The following is an 18,561-nucleotide window of genomic DNA, read 5'->3' as shown; positions in this document are numbered from 1 at the left end:
CCCCATAAAAAAAGCCACTGCATCCCCACATATATCCGACGAAGTTGTAAATACTACAGCTGCTCTGGAGAGCAATTTGGTGTCATGGGAATGGAAAAAGCTCATCTCGCAACTCCGCTTCTAGGGCTTTAACTGGAGAACATCTCCCTTCGCTCTTGAGAGGTTTGCCAGTAGAAGAAACAATGAGAACATCCTAACTGCCCGTTAACAAGGAAATGAAGGGGCACCTGGGTGGCTCAGTGGGTTAAAGCCTCTGCCTTTGGCTCAGGTCATGATCTCAGGGTCCTGGGATTGAGCCCCGCATCGGGCTCTCTGCTCAGCAGGGAGCCTGCTTCCTCCTCTCTCTGCCTGCCTCTCTGCCTACTTGTGATCTCTGTCTGCCAAATAAATAAATAAAATCTTTAAAAATTAAAAAAAAAAAACAAGGAAATGGAAAAGCAGAATGTTCACGTGAGATGGATGATCATGTAGCATTAAGAGGGATGAATTCACTCCCAAGTGTCTATATAGATGAGTCTTAAAAGCATAGAGTGGGGGCTCCTGGGTGGCTCAGTGGGTTTAAAGCCTCTGTCTTCAGCTCAGGTCATGATCTCAGGGTCCTGGGATCGAGCCCCGCATCAGGCTCTCTGCTCAGCAGGGATCTCTCTTGTGATCTCTCTGTCAAATAAATAAATAAAATCTTAAAAAAAAAAAAAAAAGCATAGAGTGAAGTGGGGGAAAAACAAGAGGCAACGATGATTCATCTTCCAGTTACTCTGTATGTGAAACTGACCAAATGCAAAATGGCAATATTATATATTTCTAGGAGCTGAATCTATGCATATAAAAATATCTTCTTATTAAGGATTGGAAACACTGTCACAAAACTGACACGAGGAGACCTCTAGGAAAGGGAAGAGGGGGGTGCGATGAGGCTAAAGAAGTCTTGAGGCTTATCTGTAATATCTGAATTTTAAAAATAAAATAACAAAATTATATATTCATATCGTGTTTGTCTAATTTTCCAATAGAGACGAATACGCCTAAATGCCAACCGTGGTTAATGCTGAGTGCTGGGAACGTGGGTGGCCGTCACTTTGCTCACTTTCGCTGTTCTGTATTTAAAAACAATTTCTGAAAGGAAGAGCGAACATACGAAAATGAATGAAGAGTGTGTTTTTGTTTTTTCTAGAAGAACCTGGCCATCAGTGGAAAGGGGGAGAGGCAAGATCAGGTTTCACCGGAGCCCAGGTCAGACCCTTTCCACTTTCCCAGAATCATCCTCTTTCCCATCTACACACTCACGTATTTTTTGGATTCGTTACATTTCAGGCTGGATCCAGGGGAGGTAATGGGTATGAGCCAGAGAGGCAGAAAAGGAACGTGATTCCTCTCTACGCATCCTTCATCTTAGAGCGCTGGTGACAGGCCCCAGAGGTCAATTTTAAAAACGATTCCTGTTTAAAGCCCAGGAAGACTCAGCCACGGGATTGAGAAATATGCCCAGATATGGTGTAGACTGTTCAATCTTTCTAAAGGGCGATGTGGCTGTGCTCATCCGCAGTGTCTACATATCATGTTCTTTGACCTTGCAATTCCCCTTCTTGGAATCAATCTGGGAAAATAATCAGACACACAAAAGTTAATGGACAAAAAAAAAAAAAAAAAAAAAGAGCATCAGAGCCTTAATTTTATCAGGAAAGAAAGGCAACAACTTGAATGTCTCCAAAAAGCTAATGAAAGGAATGTCCAGAATAAATAAAAAGGCTGCAGATTATTTTGTAGCCTAAAAATTACGTTTTCAAAACACAGTTGAGGTCAGGGGGGAGAAAAAAGACATAATGCAGAATATTTTCAGAGAGAGAGAAAGCTAGAAGAATACATACACCAAAATATTATCAGTAACTATCCCTGATTGGGGGGGAATATAGGTAAATTTCTTTTTCTTGTCACTTTCTTATACTTTCCAACTGTTCACGAAAAGCACTTTTTAAATTTCATAATCCTAAGAAATACTATTTTTCAAAATAAATGGAGGGGCTCCTGGGTGGCTCAGTGGGTTAAGTCTCTGCCTTCAGCTCGGGTCATGATCTCAGGGTTCTGGAATCGAGCCCCACATCGGGCTCTCTGCCCAGCAGGGAGCCTGCTTCCCTTCCTCTCTCTCTGCCTGCCTCTGCCTAGTTGTGATGTCTGTCTGTCAAATAAATAAACAAAATCTTTAACAAAAAATAAATGGAGTCTGTGATCATAAAGATTTTTGGTATAATAAAATGGATACTATGTACAATTAGGAGATCATTAGAGCCATAGATATCCAGCCTCTGAAAACTGCTTTAAGCGAGTGAATGTTCCATATAACTAGATTATCCCTTCAACATGAGCATTTTAAAAACTTTCTAATTTCTGTACTTACCGTTCTAACATACACACTTATCTGCCACCGTGAGCAAACACTGACTTTTTGTGATGCGTACAAGGACATCTTGGAAGATAATGATTATGCTTTATGTCTTTACACAAAGCACCCCAACTAATGTATGCTGTTAATTATAAAAATGAAAAGATTGTGCTTGGGTGCCTGGGTGGCTCAGTTGTTAAGCATCTGCCTTCAGCTCAGGTCATGATCCCAAGGTCCTGGGATCGAGCCCCGACTGGGTTCCCTGCTCAGCGAGAAACCTGCTTCTCCCTCTCCCACTCCCCCTGCTTGTGTTCCCTCTCTTGCTATGTCTCTCTCTATCAAATAAACAAATAAAATCTTAAAAAAGAAAAGAAAAGTGGCCATACAAGGTTTAAAAGAGTATGTGACCACCAAGCCAACACTACAAGAAATATTAAGGAAGGTTCTATAAAAGAAAGAACCCAAGAGTGACATAGAACAGAAATTTACAGAGACAATCTATAGAAACAGGAACTTCACAGGCAATATGATGTCAATAAAAACTTATCTTTCAATAATCACTCTCAATATGAAAGGCCTAAGTGCTCCCTTAAAACGGCGCAGGGTTGCAGACTGGATAAAATGATGGGACCCATCCACATGCTGCCTACAAGAGACACATTTGGAACCTAAAGATACACACAGACTGAAAATGAAGGGATGGAGAAGCATCTTTCATGCCAATAGGCCTCAAAAGAAACCTGGGGTAGCAATTCTCATATCAGACAAATTCGATTTTAAGCTAAAGACTGTAGTCAGAGATACAAAAGGACACTACATCATTCTTAAAGGGTACATCCACCATGAAGGTCTAACAATTATAAGCAGGCAACTACACAAGCCAACTGTTACACAAAGTAAAGAGTCATGTTGATATGAATACATTAATTGTAAGGAATCTTAACACACAACTCTCAGATCATCTAAGCAGAAAATCAACAAACAAACAAGAGCTTTGAATAACACATTGGACCAGATGGACCTCGTAGATACAGAACATCCCCCCCAAAAACAACAGAATACTCATTCTTCTTGAGCGCACATGGAACCTTCTCCAGAACAGACCACATACTGGGTCACAAATCAGGGCTCAACTGACACCAAAAGACTGAGATTATTCCCTGCATATTCTCAGACCACAATGCTGTGAATCTGGAACTCAACCATTAAGAAAAAGTTTGGAAGGAATTCAAACACTTGGAAGCTAAAGACCATACTGCTCATGAATGTTTAGATCAACCAGGAAATCAAAGGAGAACTTAAACAATTCATGGAAACCAATGAGAATGAAGACACTTCGGTCTAAAACTTATGGGATTTGGCAAAGGCCGTCCTAAGGCAGACATACATAGCCACCCAAGCCTCACTCAAAAAAGAAAAGAAAAGAAAAGAAAAATCCTGAATATGCCAACTCCCTTTACACCTTAAAGAACTGGAAAATCAACACTAAATTAAGTCAACCCCATGCACAAGAAGGGAAATAAAGATTAGAACAGAGATCAATGAGTTAGAAACTAGAACTACAGTTGAATGCCTCAATGAAACTAGAAACTGGTTCTTTAAAGAATCAATAAGATCAATAAACCACTGGCCAAACTAAGAGAGGACCCAAATTAATAAAATTATGAATGAAAAGAGAGAGAGCTCATGACTAATACTATGGAAATAGAAATAATCATCAGAAATTATTATCAACAGTTTTAAGCAACCTAGAAGAAATGGATGCATTCCTGGAAATCTAAAAACTTCCAAGACTGAAACAGGAAGAAACTGAAAACCTGAATAGACCGATATCTAGTAACGAGATTGAAGCAGTGATCAAAAACCTCCCCAAAAACCAGAGTCCAGGACCTGACAGATTCCCTGGGGAATTCTACCAAACACTCAAAGGAGAAATAATACCTATTCTCCTGAAGCTGTTTCAAAAAACAGAAACAGAAGGAAAACTTCCAGACTCTTTCTATGAAGCCAGCATTGCCTTGATCCCAAACCAAGCAAAGACCCCACCAAAAAGGAGAATTTCAGACCAATATCCCTGATGAATATGGACGCCAAGATTCTCAACAAGATCCTAGCTAATAGGATCCAACAGTACATTGAAAAGATTATCCATCATGACCAGGTGGGATTCATCCATGGGATGCAAGGGTGGTTCAACATTCGCAAATCAATCAATGAGACAGAACAAATCAATAAGAGAGGAGAGAAGAACCACATGGTCCTCTCAATTGATGCAGAAAAAGCATTTGACAAAATGCAGCATCCGTTCCTGATTAAAACTCTTCAGAGTGTAGGTATACAGGGAACATTCCTCAACTTCATAAAATTCATCTATGAAAAACACACAGAGAATATCATCCTCAATGGGGAAAAGCAGACAGCCTTCCCTTTGAGATCAGGAACAAGACAAGGATGCCCACTCTCGGCACTGTTGTTCAACATAGTATTAGAACTCCTAGCAACAGCAATCACACAACAAAAAGAAATAAAAGGCATTCAGATTGGCAAAGAAGAAGTCAAACTCTCTCTCTTCACAAATGACGTGATACTTTATATGGAAAACCCAAAGGACTCCACCCCCAAACTACTAGAACTCATACAGCAATTCAGTAATGTGGCAGGATACAAAATCAATGCACAGAAATCAGTTGCTTTCTCATACACTAACAATGAAAATACAGAAGGGGAAATTAGAGAATCAATTCCATTTACTATAGCACCAAGAACCATAAGATACCTGGGAATAAACCTAACCAAGGAGGTAAGGGATCTGTACTCCAGGAACTACAGAACACTCATGAAAGAAATTGAAAAAGACACAAAAACCTGGAAAAATATTCCATGCTCATGGATCAGAAGAATACACATTGCTAAAATGTCTGTGCTGCCCAGAGTAATCTATACTTTCAATGCCATCCCAATCAAAATTCCACTGGCATTTTTCAAAGTGCTGGAACAAACCATCCTAAAATTTGTATGGAACCAGAAATGACCCCGAATTGCTAAGGAAATATTGAAAAAGAAAAACAAAGCTGGAAGTGTCATGTTGCCTGACTTCAAGCTTTACTACAAAGCTGTGATCACCGAGACCGCATGGTACTGGCACAAAAACAGACACATAGACCAGTGGAACAGAGTAGAGAGCCCAGAGATGGACCCTCAACTCTATGGTCAAATTATCTTCGACAAAGCAGGAAAAAATATTTGGTGGAAAAAACGTAGTCTCTTCAATAAATGGTGCTGGGAAAATTGGACAGCTATGTGTAGAAGAATGAAACTTGACCATTCTCTTACACCATACACAAAGATAAACTCAAAATGGATAAAAAACCTCAACATGAGGCAGAAATCTATCAAAATCCTAGAGGAGAATGTAGGCAGTAACCTCTTTAACATCACCCACAGCAACTTCTTTCAAGATATGTCTCCAAAGGCAAAGGAAACAAAAGAGAAAATGAACTTTTGGGACTTCACCAAGATCAAAAGCTTCTGCACAGCAAAGGAAACAGTCAACAAAACAAAGAGGCAACCCACGGAATGGGAGAAGATATTCCCCAATGACACTACAGACAAAGGGCTGATCTCCAAGATCTATAAAGAACTCCTGAAACTCAACACCCAGAACACAGATAATCACATAAAAAAAAAAAAAAATGGGCAGAAGACATGAAAAGACACTTCTCCAATGAAGACATACAAATGGCTAACAGACACATGAAAAAATGTTCATCATTATTAGCCATCAGGGAGATTCAAACTGAACCCACATTGAGATACCACCTTACACCAATTAGAATGGCCAAAATTAACAAGACAGGGAACAACGTGTGTTGGAGAAGATGTGGAGAAAGGGGAACCCAATTACACTGTTGGTGGGAATGCAAGCTGGTGCAGCCACACTGGAAAACAGTGTGGAGATTCCTTAAGAAACTAAAAATAGAGCTTCCCTATGACCCTGCAAGTGCACTACTGGGTATATACCCCAAAGATACAGATTTAGTGAAAAGAAGGACCACCTGTACCCCAATGTTCACAGCAGCAATGGCCACAGTCACCAAACTGTGCAAAGAGCCAAGATGCCCTTCAAAAGACGAATGGATAAAGAAGATGTGGTCCATATATACAATGGAGCATTATGCCTCCATCAGAAAGGATGAACACCCAGCTTTTGTAGCAACATGGACGGGACTGGAGGAGATGATGCTGAGTGAAATAAGTCAAGCAGAGAGAGTCAATTATCACATGGTTTCACTTACTTGTGGAGCATAAGGAATAACGCGGAGGACTTTGGGAGATGGGAGAGGAGAAGGGAGTTGGGGGAAATCAGAGGGGGAGACGAACCAGAGAGAGTGTGGACCCTGAGAAACAAACTGAGGGTTTTGGGGAGGGGTGTTGGGAAAGCCTGGTGGTGGGTATTATGGAGGGCATGTATTGCATGGAACACTGGGTGTGGTGCATAAACAATGAATCTTGGAACACTGAAAAAATAAAATCAAATTTTTAAAAAGTGGCCATAAATACATACATAAATAAATAAAGCTAAATATCAGTAAAGTGCGCACGTTTTAGTATGGAGAATCTGTTGCACTTACTTTTCCTTCTCGAGACCCTGCTTTGTTCTCAAAAACCATAGCAAAGCTACCAGGGGAGGTTTCCAGACAAGATGCAAGGTCATCGTGATCTCCTAAGGGACTGACCAAGAAAGGGAGTCAAAGGTTGAATTCAGGGCAAGCTACTCAAAACCCCAAATCGGGTGGCCTCCCACATAGGCCTTTTAAGAGTTCTAGAAACTCCGGTGACCCGTTCGCATCACAGTGGGGGTATCCCTTGATTGCTCTTCTGAGGGTGGTTGGTGAACTAGCAGCATCACATCCCACCCAGGGGCTTGAGAGACCTCTGGGAAGATGACGCTGAGGCGCCTCCCAACCCAGCATGCCCCCCCACCTCCCCCCACCGCCACTGACCTACTGGAGCAGAGTCTGCATTTCAACAAGACCTGCAGGTGAATGACAAGAAAGTTTGAGAAGCATTGATTTTGAACACACTTAAATTTATTCACCTCTCCCACCTACCATACTCTTTTTTTCTTTTATAAGATTTTATTTATTTATTTGACAGACAGATCACAAGTAGTCAGAGAGGCAGGCAGAGAGAGAGGGAGAAGCAGGCTTCCCGTTGAGCAAAGAGCCCAATGCGGGGCTGGATCCCAGGACACTGAGATCCCAGGACCCTGAGATTATGACCTGAGCCGAAGGCAGAGGCTTTAACCCACTGAGCCACCCAGGCGCCCCACACCTGCCAGCCTCTTAAAGCTTACTCCAACGAAAATATTTCTCTCTCTCTCTCTTTCTCTTATTGGGAGCAGGTTGTAAATCGTTTTGGGTTTTTTTTGCACATGCATTTCTTTTAAAATGGACAAAAGCAGAGAATTCCATCTTCTCAGCAGTCCTCCATTGGCTCAGCAGCTTCCCGGAACACTTTTTATTTTTTTAGGGGGCTCCCATGCCCAGCGTGGAGCTCGATGAAGGGCTTGTACCCACCACACTGAGATCAAGACCCAAGCTGAGATCACGAGTCGGATGCTTAACCCACTGAGCCACCCCGGTGCCCTATTTTTTTTTTTTTTCTGATTTGAAAATTATGAATCCCTTTAGGAGCAACAAATACTTCCAGATTGCTGCTTCTTCCCTTGTCTGCAATAAGAGGTTAGACATCGGGATTGGAGGTTGGTGGGACAGGGAAACAAAACCAACAACCGTACAGCAGGAACCGGTCATGAATTAAGGGCTCAGTGAATATTGTTGTCGTTCTGATGTCTTAAAAGTATTTTTAGTCTTTGGCATTTCATAAAATTTTCTTGATGTTATGACAATCGGTGATAATATGAGAAATATATATGATCTCTGATATACAGAGATATATAAAAATGATATATGGAGATTTATATGATATATAGGATATAATATGCAGTATGATATATATGATATGTAGAGATACATGATATATATATATATATATAGCACATACGATATGTAGAGATACATGATATAGATATATATATAGCACATACGATATGTAGAGATACATGATATATATATATATAGCACATACGATATGTAGAGATACATGATATATATATATATATAGCACATACGATATGTAGAGATACATGATATATATATATATAGCACATACGATATGTAGAGATACATGATATAGATATATATATAGCACATACGATATGTAGAGATACATGATATAGATATATATATAGCACATACGATATGTAGAGATACATGATATATATATATAGCACATACGATATGTAGAGATACATGATATATATATATATATAGCACATACGATATGTAGAGATACATGATATATATATATAGCACATACGATATGTAGAGATACATGATATAGATAGATATATATATAGCACTATTATCATAAAATAGAAGCATCATCATGTTTTCAAATCTCTTAATTAAAACTCACTTGTATCCCCACTAACTAAAAAGTACATAATCACTTACTCCTCACAATCCCAGTGCAGCTCTTTCTGCCCATGGGTCCTGTCCAAGTCCTGTAATAAAAGCCCCTTGTAAATGGTTTTGGAAACCAAGGTTAAAGAGAAAGCACCTACTTGACTCACCACATTTTTCATTTTCATTTAATTTTTTGCCTTCCTCCTACGGAATGATCGAGAGCCTTAGAAGGCATAGCGCAGGACGCTAGGATGCGAAGATGAGTCTTTGTCCCCATAGTCAGTTTGATTTAAAAAGTAGCTGATTAAAAAAAAATAAGATAGGTACCCATTAGTTAAGTGTAGAAAAGGCTAAGTCGTCTTAGAATTTACCAATTAAGCTAGTTTGGGTGTCAGAGACAGACTCTGGATAACTTAAGCAAAAAAAAAAAAAAAAATTATTGGACGGATATTGGGCATGTTTATTATTCGGGATAGTCAAGGTCAAGGTGCTGTAAGAAGCATCCCCCACATGTTACTTGGAAGGCATGCCGCACATCCCATGTGGGTCCACAGAGGCTCTGCTCTACACTCGTTCGGGGACTCAGACGAACAGAGGCCCCCAACTTTGTAGTCACATCACCCAAACATGAAGCCTCAGGGACTGGGCAGGGGTGTCTAGAGCCTGGAGGCTGGCTCAGGGGCTTTTTACTGCCTCAGCCTGAAAGTGACATGTGTCATTTCTACCTATTGCCATCAGTCAGAATGAGTCACATGGCCTGCCTCACGGCAGGGAGCTGGGAAACTTATGGGGACAAATGGAATAACCAGTGAGCTCAGTGTCTGTGGTACAGGGAGGTGCCCACTCCAAGGAAAAGCGGAAGCCTCCCCTCTTGAGTGGAACGGGGGTCTGAGCACCTGGGCAGGCCTGGCCAGAAGGAGATGTGGTCCCGCCGGCACGTCATTTGCAGATCTTTCTGTCTCCCATCTCAGGATCTGCCCTGGAAGGTGGGAGCCGCTCGCTGGTTCCAGCTGGGTTTTATGTTCCACCCAGGACAGAGGGAAGGGGACAAGCTGATCGTCGGTTCCACCAAAAAGGAGGGGTCACGTGTCCCAACAAAATGGTGAGCTATTACGGCAAAAGGGAGATGAATGAAGCCAGGTCAGCCTACCCAACTATGCGGGCTCGGTGTAATGGCGGTTTAATGGGAGAGGTGGCATTCAAGATGAATCTTGGAGGAAGGGGATGTGTTGGATGCAGAGGAAAGATAACCCAGGCCGAGGGCAATAGAAGAGGAGTGTGGACCCAGGAGAGTGGCAGTCATCCGCAAGAAAGAAAAATGAGCATGATCCGGAAACGTGGCTGTCAGTTACATTTTCAGCACAACGGCCCTGGTTTGTCTTTGCTCCATTTGGACACAAGTGGGTGGGGACTGCTTGGAATGGTTCAACTTCCATCATGACTTTGAGGTCGTGGTCTTCTGTGTTGGCTGCAATTCTCTGCTCTCCTCCACATGACCTCCCCTGTGGTTAGCTGACACTGCCTCAAAGCGTGATGGTCTCAGGATAGGTGGGTTGCTTCTTAGGGAAATTGAAGGCACAAAGGTGGAACCTGCTGGGTGGTCTTGGTATAGATTGGCAGAACACCAGATCGTCTTCTAGGATCTAGGAGTTAAGCTATTTCATGGGACCGGTGTAGATTCAGGGAAGGGGATGCACCAGATCGTGACTGCTGGGACACCGGGCGGTCTTGGGGCCATGTCTGGAGACCAGCTTCCAAGGAGGATGTCCCTGGGCTTGGGCGTCCCACCCCCAAGCTCCAGCATGAGGTATGCAGTGGGAAGTGAGTAGTGTTGGTGGAAAGAGAAGTTGGCGGCTGGGTTGTAGAGTCTAAAGAGTTTATGCCAACCCAGAGAGCTTGAACTTCTAAAACATAAATGAAAATGGTGACAGCTGGGGAGGGTCATGGAGGTCCTTCTCTTCATGCTGAGCCTTTTTCCAGATTTGCCCTTTTTGTCTTATTGGCCAGGATGGGGTCACATTGCCACCCCTTGTTGCAAACGAGTCTGGGAAAGTGAGAATCTCTTCGGTGGGGGAAAGGGATTGCTGTTGATTTATTCTCCAGATGTGGGCCATTGCAGGTTGAATGAAGTGGGAAGGAGAGGGGTACAATGGCACTGGGGGTAGGAGGATACACGGAGGTAGCCACCAGCAATGGAAAGCAGGGAAGGGTGTCCCTTTAGGTCATGCAAGAGGGAGTTAAGGCTGGGGTAGAGGCAACAGAAAGAGGAAAACAGGCAGGATGTGAACATGGATTCACCGGTGGAGTGTACGGATTATGGCGGCTCGTGCTTAGCTTTCATGAGAGGGAAGGGGAAAGAGAAAGAGAGACAGAGACAGAAAGAGGGAAGTCAAGATACGAATGTGGTTTCCATCTTGCTTAACTGAATGGTGAGGCCATTGACCCAGGCCAAGAACACAGAGAAGAAGCAAAGTTGGAGAAAGATGAATTTGGTCCTAAGGATTTGGAGTTTGAGGGATCTGAGAGTTAGCTCGAGGCAAATGTCCACAAGGCGTGGGCTATGAAGCACTAGGACATGGGTAGATGGTCAAGGTCAGATGGATAGATTGGGTGTTATCAGCCTAAAGCTGGAGAGTGGTCACCCCTTCTCTGTGGTTCTGGTTACTCTTGATCAAACTCGGTCCAGAAGCAGACAATCTTTCTGGTATCATCAGAAGGTCAACAGTCACCTCGTGCTGCGTCACTGTGCCTAGTCATTCCCCTCCCTTTGTCTCATCATGTAGAGATGTTATCATCTCACATCCTCACAAGAAGGATAGGATAATAACTATAGGATGAGATATTTTGAGAGAGAGAGAGAGAGAGAGACCACAATAACCTATCTTTTATTACAGTACATCATTACAATTTTTCTATTTTATTAGCACTTACGCTATTAACCTTTTACTGTACCTAATTCATAAACTAAACTTTATTACAGGCATGTATGTATTGGAAAAAACGTGGTATGTGTAAGGTTTGATACTGGAGTTTCAGGCATCCAGTGGGTATCTTAGGACACACCCTTTCCCCCTCAGATAAGGGGAGGACTACTGTAGTCAAAACCATGCTACAACCATGCTTCGGCAAGGTCCAGAAGAATGTACATCCAAGTACTCAGAGAGGCTCCTTCTGGGAAAAGGGATGGGCAGAAGAGAGGGTGTTTCCGGAGAAAATGTTCATGGACATCGTATACTTCCGCATTGCTGAAGCTTTGATACTGGGCGCACATCCGATGAGGGGAAAGTACAGTTAGAAACGAGCTGAACAAGAAAGGGAATGGCAGAGGAACAAGAAAGGTTGTGGGGAGCGCTTCCATCTAGAGGAGCATGAGAAAGAAGACGGGGGAGGTGTTTGGAGACTTAGGGGATAAGGATGAACGCTGGGAGAAGAATGAGTGGATGCAGAGGAGGAGACAGGAGAGCCTGAGAAAGACGGGCTTTGTGTTTCGTGAAACCTCCTTGCCGCCCCGAGACAGTCTGGGCGGTGTGCAGACGAGATATGGTCATACACGTGCGATGGGGTTTGGGGCAGGCTGCCGCCACTTTGGCCTATTAGTTTTGAATTGAAGTTATTTAAGAAACACCAGTGCCAGAAGGACACTCCCCTGTCCCTCTGACCTTCCCTTGTCCGCCCACCTATGTGGAGAGCGCCCTCCCTGCACCTGGAAGGGAGCGGTCCCCTTATCACCAGAGATGGGGAACTCGGGGCCGAGAAGGTTGTAGAAACAACTTCTTCATTAATTTCATTAACTTGCTTACCTCCAAACCCAAAGTGCTTTGTGTCGTCGTCAAATGCATCGTGTCTTTGTCTGAAAAGTATAAAAAGCTGCCTGCTCTGGTCGCTTCTAGGAATCTCAGAGTTTTAGGAGCCCCTATGCGTATGAAGTTAAGGTTGTCTTTCTCCTGTTCATCTGTCTTATTTCAGTTTAATTATTAGGCCTGGCTGAAGACCCTGGAGGCCAAGAAGGGAAAAGATTTTCCTCCCCTACGTAGAGAAATGTGAGCCCCTATGAGAACACAGGAGCTCGAGAAAGCAGAGAAATGGTATTTCTCAGGTATCTATCCTTAAAAGACCGGCCATGCCCTTCAAATGTCTCATCCACCACCTCTCTCTTTTTAGCTTGTCTTTGACCCACCACCCCACCTGAGATGTAAATGAGCCTGAACAAGGTGCACGCCATTTATCCTTGCAACATCCTGCATGACCATGGGACCGGTAGTCGTTGTGGTAAAAATAGGCTGTGCATTCGTCTTTCCCACGAAATTTTGTCTAGCCACAGAATTTACCAGAAACAAGAGAAGCGTAACCCCTGCCCCTCCTCTTCTCAGCAACAGAGAGACAGAGGCTTTGATACAACAGAATGAATAACGTACCACAACTAAGTTAGAAAGACCACTGAGAAAGGTTAGCAGGGGAGTGCTGCTTTGCCAGCCCACAGCTTTTGGGTGGACCCAATGTTCTAACTGAGATTACGGGATGCCCCAGATTAAATGAACAAGACGATGTGATAAGACTGAGCAAACACCAAGTCAGAGGAATTTGGATTATTCACTTGTGAGTGATTCTACTCCCCCTCTCTTTGGTATTTTTATTTGCTGTGTATTTACTGGTTTTCCTATGAACACACTGCAGAACTACCCATGAGGCCAACACACACATGAGTGGGCCAAGAAGCATTATCCATCTATGACCTCAGCTGGCAGCCAGCGCTCGTGCTAATGTGAACCCGAGTGGGCGTGGGGGCTGGACAGTAGGAGGTGCTCATCAAAACCCCACTTACCCAGGCCTCCAGAAGTCCAGGATTTCCACCCTGGTGTTGCCACTTTCTTTCAACAGTCACGCAGCATACATTTCTGTAATAATATATGCAATGGGAGACTTTTAGTGGCTCATACCAACAAAAAGTAACTTTCATAATAAGGACATTTCAGATCGAATCTGACCATGTTCTAAGGTAGGAGGTTCCATGGTTGGGGCAGCAACTCAACAATGTCATAAAGATCCCTGACTCTTCCATCTTTCCACTTTGACATCTTCCACACACTGACTTTTCTAGTGAGCTCTGCCCTCCTGTCACGAAATGGCTGCCACAGCTCCATGCATCGCCTCTCTCCATGTCAAGGTCCGACATCTCTTTACATTTTCCTGTCTTTATCAGAGGGGGAGCTCTTTCCCAAAAGCCTCTGGCACACTCCCATTCTAGTTCTGTTGCCCAAGATTGGGTCACATACTCATGCCCAGCTGGTAAGCAAGGCTAGGGGATGAGTACTTTATATTTTCGGCTTCTGTGGTGGGAGAAAAGAGCTGGGAATGACTGTTAGGTAGGCAACCAAACAACCACTGCAATTAACAATAATGAGAATAAAAAGTGTTAGAGCAGCTAAAGTCATTGATACATGTCAGGCACTGCTTTTAGGGATCAACATGCATTACTTGGGTTCATCCCAACCACACTACCATGAGATTGTGTTATTGCTGTTCCCATTTTATAGGCAGGAAAACTGAGGCTCAGAGAGGTTAGAAAACTTGCCATTGTCACAATCGGAAAGCCTACACTTGGCTTTGGAGAGCAAGGTCACCTCTCTTTGGAGAGCAAGGTCAGTGAGATAGTACTTGATCTCCAAAGACTCATAGTTCAGCAGAAGGTCCAGGCGGGAAAATAAATCACTGTAATGTAGTGAGGTAAGTGCTAATCCATGTGTAACAGGGTGTGAGTTAGCAAGAAACTGTCTGGCATCAGCATCCCAAGCAGACCACACTTTGTTTCTAATGAAATCTCCCAGAAAGGAAGGGAACAGACATGCTGGTGTGTGTGTATGGGGGTGGGTGGCGGGGAGAGAGGTGCAGTGTAGTTGGGCAGAAGCGGGGAGCCAAACCCCGGGGAAGGAGGCGGAGGCATTTGGGGGTTGCGCGACAATGCGACAGTGTTGTTCCGCCTTGTGGTGGGAGGTGACAGGACCCCAGTGGGACTGCATGATGTGACGAGGGGGTGCCCAAGCAGGGAAGGAGCAGTGAGGACACCCAACCTCCTTCTGGGGGCAGGCAGAATCAGACAATCGCCACTCAATGTGCATTTTGCAGATCAGAACCGAGAGGACTTTATGTAAGCATTTGTCCTACGTATGATGCCTCCACCATCATGTCACCCTGGAAGCAGGGAGAGACTTCAGCAACCACTGAAAGTCATTTTTTATTATACTCTGAGTATGAGGGCTTGGCATCAGGCTTAGTTTTATTGGGAACAACAAATTCCTATGGTTTTGTACATCCAGAGAGGAAGCCAACCTGATGTTACATCTGCGTGCACAGATGGGTAGAAATGCAGAAAAAGGAATCACAGCCACTGTCATAAAGAGAAAGGACCCAGGTAAGTCTCCAGAGATAAGGGGCAGCTTAAGTAGGGTCTTGAAGGATGAATAGGAGTTCACCAAGGGGACAAGAGAGGGAAAGGGTCTATGCAAAGGCAAAGAAGTATGAAAGACTTGCTCCCTCTCAAAACTGTCAGAATTCTGAGCATTGGGTAAATAGGCACAGGTGTCAGGAAAAGGGGTCAGTAAAGAAGACACAGGGGTATCATCTGAGCTTCAAGACCACAGGTAGGTGAAACTCTTAAAATGAGTCTGAATGAGAGGTTTCCAAACTTGCATTTTCAAGTAGCAGACTGTTTTCTTATTCGTGAACCCCTTTACAGAAGTTGAAATTAAATGTAACTGCGATACATACATCAAATATCATAGGGATACATCTTCCCCTTGTCTTAAATGCGGGAAGTATGGTTTTACTAATAAATTAAATTAAGCCTGACCCTGTGTGCCCAGTGACGGGCTGACGAGAAAGTTATCCTCTGTCGTAACCTGAGAACCCCCCTTTATCCAGAGTCACGTGAAAATCCAAGGTCTGATACAGTCCAGATGGTTGAGGAAGGTTTGGATTTCCAGGCACACAGGTGATGACTTTCAGAATGCCAACTGCCCTCTGCTGTCACCACGATGTTGGCCCCCTAATGCAGGACACAGGATTCTTTTCCCTGCTCCCACTTCCCTGGGGACACCAGACAGCCATTTCCCTCTGAGCGGGGCATGAACCACAGTGACTCCCCAGGACCTCTAACTACTCCTGGTCCTAGAGTGGGGAGTCGGCTCAGCTCAGTCCACATCTGGGGACCTCAATCTCCCCAAGGCTCTCTCAGTTTCAAGTTCAAGGGCCTTAACCTATCGGCGCATGGGTGGTTCAGTGGTAGAATTCTCGCCTGCCAAGGGCCTTAACCTAAAGCAGTGTTCTCTGAACTAAAGGTCAGGGTCCATCAGTGGTTTTTAAAATCAATGCTGTGGACCTGTAATGCTTTAAGTATTATATTTATTATTATTTAAACCTTGAAGGGTGAGATGAGTCATTTTTTATAAAATTTAATCGATTGTTAGCTTGTTTGGGTCATGCCTATATTTATTTATTTTTATCAACCCCCTAACATCTTTTCGATGTTTTTTTTGCCAGGCATCTGGTTAGGAACATGTTCAAACACACCAAAGGGTTGTAAAAAATTGTATTATGAGTTCCCATATTCCCACCACCCAGATTAACATATAATTTATTAGTAGTATATTAATTTTAATTAATAAGTTAATTAATAGTGATTTAATTAATTATTATAATTATTATATATACTATACAATAATTATGAGTTTAATAAAGTTCATATATATTTTTAATTTTTTAAGATTAAGGTGTAATTTATATACAGTGAGAATCACCTATTTTAGAACACACGTCTATGAATTTGGACAAACACAGTCAAGTCGCCACCACCCCAGTCACGATACAAAATGGTGCCTTTAACCCAAAAAATTCTCTCCTGCCTGTTTCCAGTGACCCTTCTTCTCACCCCTGGCCCCGGCAACCACTGGTCTATTTTCTCTCCCTAGAGCTTATCATAGAAAGAGAGTCACACAGCATGTAGTATCTTGAGTCTGACTTCTTTCAAAACACAAAGCACATTGGAGATTTTCCCATAGTGTTGTGTGTATCTGAGGACCGTTCCTTTTTACTGCCAAGAAACCACATGATGCGCCAGGCTTTGTTTATCCGTTCGCCACCAGCTGGGGTCCATTTGGGTTGTCTCTGTTTTTTGGGCAATTACAAATAGAGTCACTGTGCAGCAACATTTGCAGAAAGGTTTTCCTAGAAGTGTGTTTCATTTCTCTGGAGTAAATACCCAGGAGTAGGACAGCAGGTCGTACGGTAAAATATGTTTTACTTTGTAAGAAACTGTCAAGCTATTTTCCAAATGACCGTATCATGTTGCACTCCCTCCAGCAACACATGAGAGTTCCAGCTGTTTGGCATCTCCCAACCGCTTGGTGTTGTCAATGCACTGAAAAAATTTGAGTCGTTCTAATGTGTGATGAGGTTTTAATTTGTAATTCCCAGATGACGAGTGATGGTGAACATCTTTTCATTTGCTCACTTGCCACATGTCTATATTTATTGGGGAGATGCCTGTTCAAATCTTTTTCCCATTTAAAAAAGTTGAGTCGCTTTTTTATTGAGTTTTGAGAGTTCTTTATATATTATGGATACACGTCCTTTATTAGATATATAATTTATAAATATTTTCTCACATTCTGTGGCTTATCTTTTTAAGTGTCTTGGTAGTGTCTTTTGAGGAGCAGAAGTGTTTAATTTGGGTGAAGTGCAATTTATCAAATTTTTCATTTATATCTACATAAACATTTTTAAATAGATTTATTGAGATGCAATCCATAAATCATACTGTGCTCACAGGACCTGGGTGTCTCAGTCAGGTAAGTGTCCATTTCTCGGTTCTGGCTCTGGTCGTGATCTTGGGACTCTGAGACTGAGCCCTGCCTGCATGGGGCTCTGCACTCAGGGGAGAGTCTACTTGAGATTCTCTCTCTCCCTCTGCCCCTCCCCCCATGCCCTCATATATATGCTCTCTCATATAAATACATCAGTCTTTTATTTTTAAGATTTTATTTATTTATTTGACAGAGATCACAAGTAGGCGGAGAGGCAGGCAGAGAGAGAGGAGGAAGCAGGCTCTCCACTGAGCAGAGAGCCTGATGTGGGGCTCGATCCCAGGATCCTGGGATCATGACCTGAGCCGAAGGCAGAGGCTTTAACCCACTGAGTCACCCAGGTGCCCCTAAATACATCAAGTCTTAAAAAAATGAAAATAAATCACACAATGCACTCATTATAAAAATGTACGATTGCTTTAGTGTACTCACAGATTGGTGCACCTTTTGCCACAATCAATTTTAGAGCCTCTCATCCTCTCAGAGAAACCCTGCACCCCTCAACCCTCAATGTCCTACCCTGTGCTTCCCACCTCCAGCCCTGGGCCACCCTAGTCTGCTTTCTGTCTCTACGGACTTGCCTACTGTGGACATTTTGTGTAAATAGAACACGCAACTTGTGAGCCTCTGCAAATGGCTGCTTTCATTTAGCATCACGTTTTCCAGATTCATGGAGGGTACCAACACACCATTCCTTTTTATTCCCAAATAATCCTCTCTTGTGTGGATATGCCACATTTTACCTATCCAGTGACAGCTGATGAACATCTGGGTCATTTCCACCCTCTGGCTTTTA

The 18,561-nt window shown here is 43.1% G+C and overlaps 1 protein-coding gene across 2 annotated transcripts in view; it reads right to left on the bottom strand.

The window, feature by feature from the left end:
* NSMCE1 (NSE1 homolog, SMC5-SMC6 complex component) overlaps positions 1-18,561 on the bottom strand; it is a 75,682-nt gene that overhangs the window by 39,261 nt on the left and 17,860 nt on the right. Inside the window, exons 3-5 of one of the 2 annotated variants that reach the window (XM_032328597.1) lie at positions 13,730-13,802; positions 9,075-9,207; positions 7,009-7,108 (exon numbers count right to left, since the gene is read on the bottom strand). The gene's annotated coding sequence lies outside the window, so the exon portion shown is untranslated. The remainder of the gene's footprint in view (positions 1-7,008; positions 7,109-9,074; positions 9,208-13,729; positions 13,803-18,561) is intronic. The other variant, XM_032328598.1, reaches the window with a different exon arrangement.

The sequence above is a fragment of the Mustela erminea genome, chromosome 20 (assembly GCF_009829155.1).
Source record: "Mustela erminea isolate mMusErm1 chromosome 20, mMusErm1.Pri, whole genome shotgun sequence".
Lineage (NCBI taxonomy): Eukaryota > Metazoa > Chordata > Mammalia > Carnivora > Mustelidae > Mustela > Mustela erminea.
This window is presented reverse-complemented; position numbering and strand designations above follow the sequence as displayed.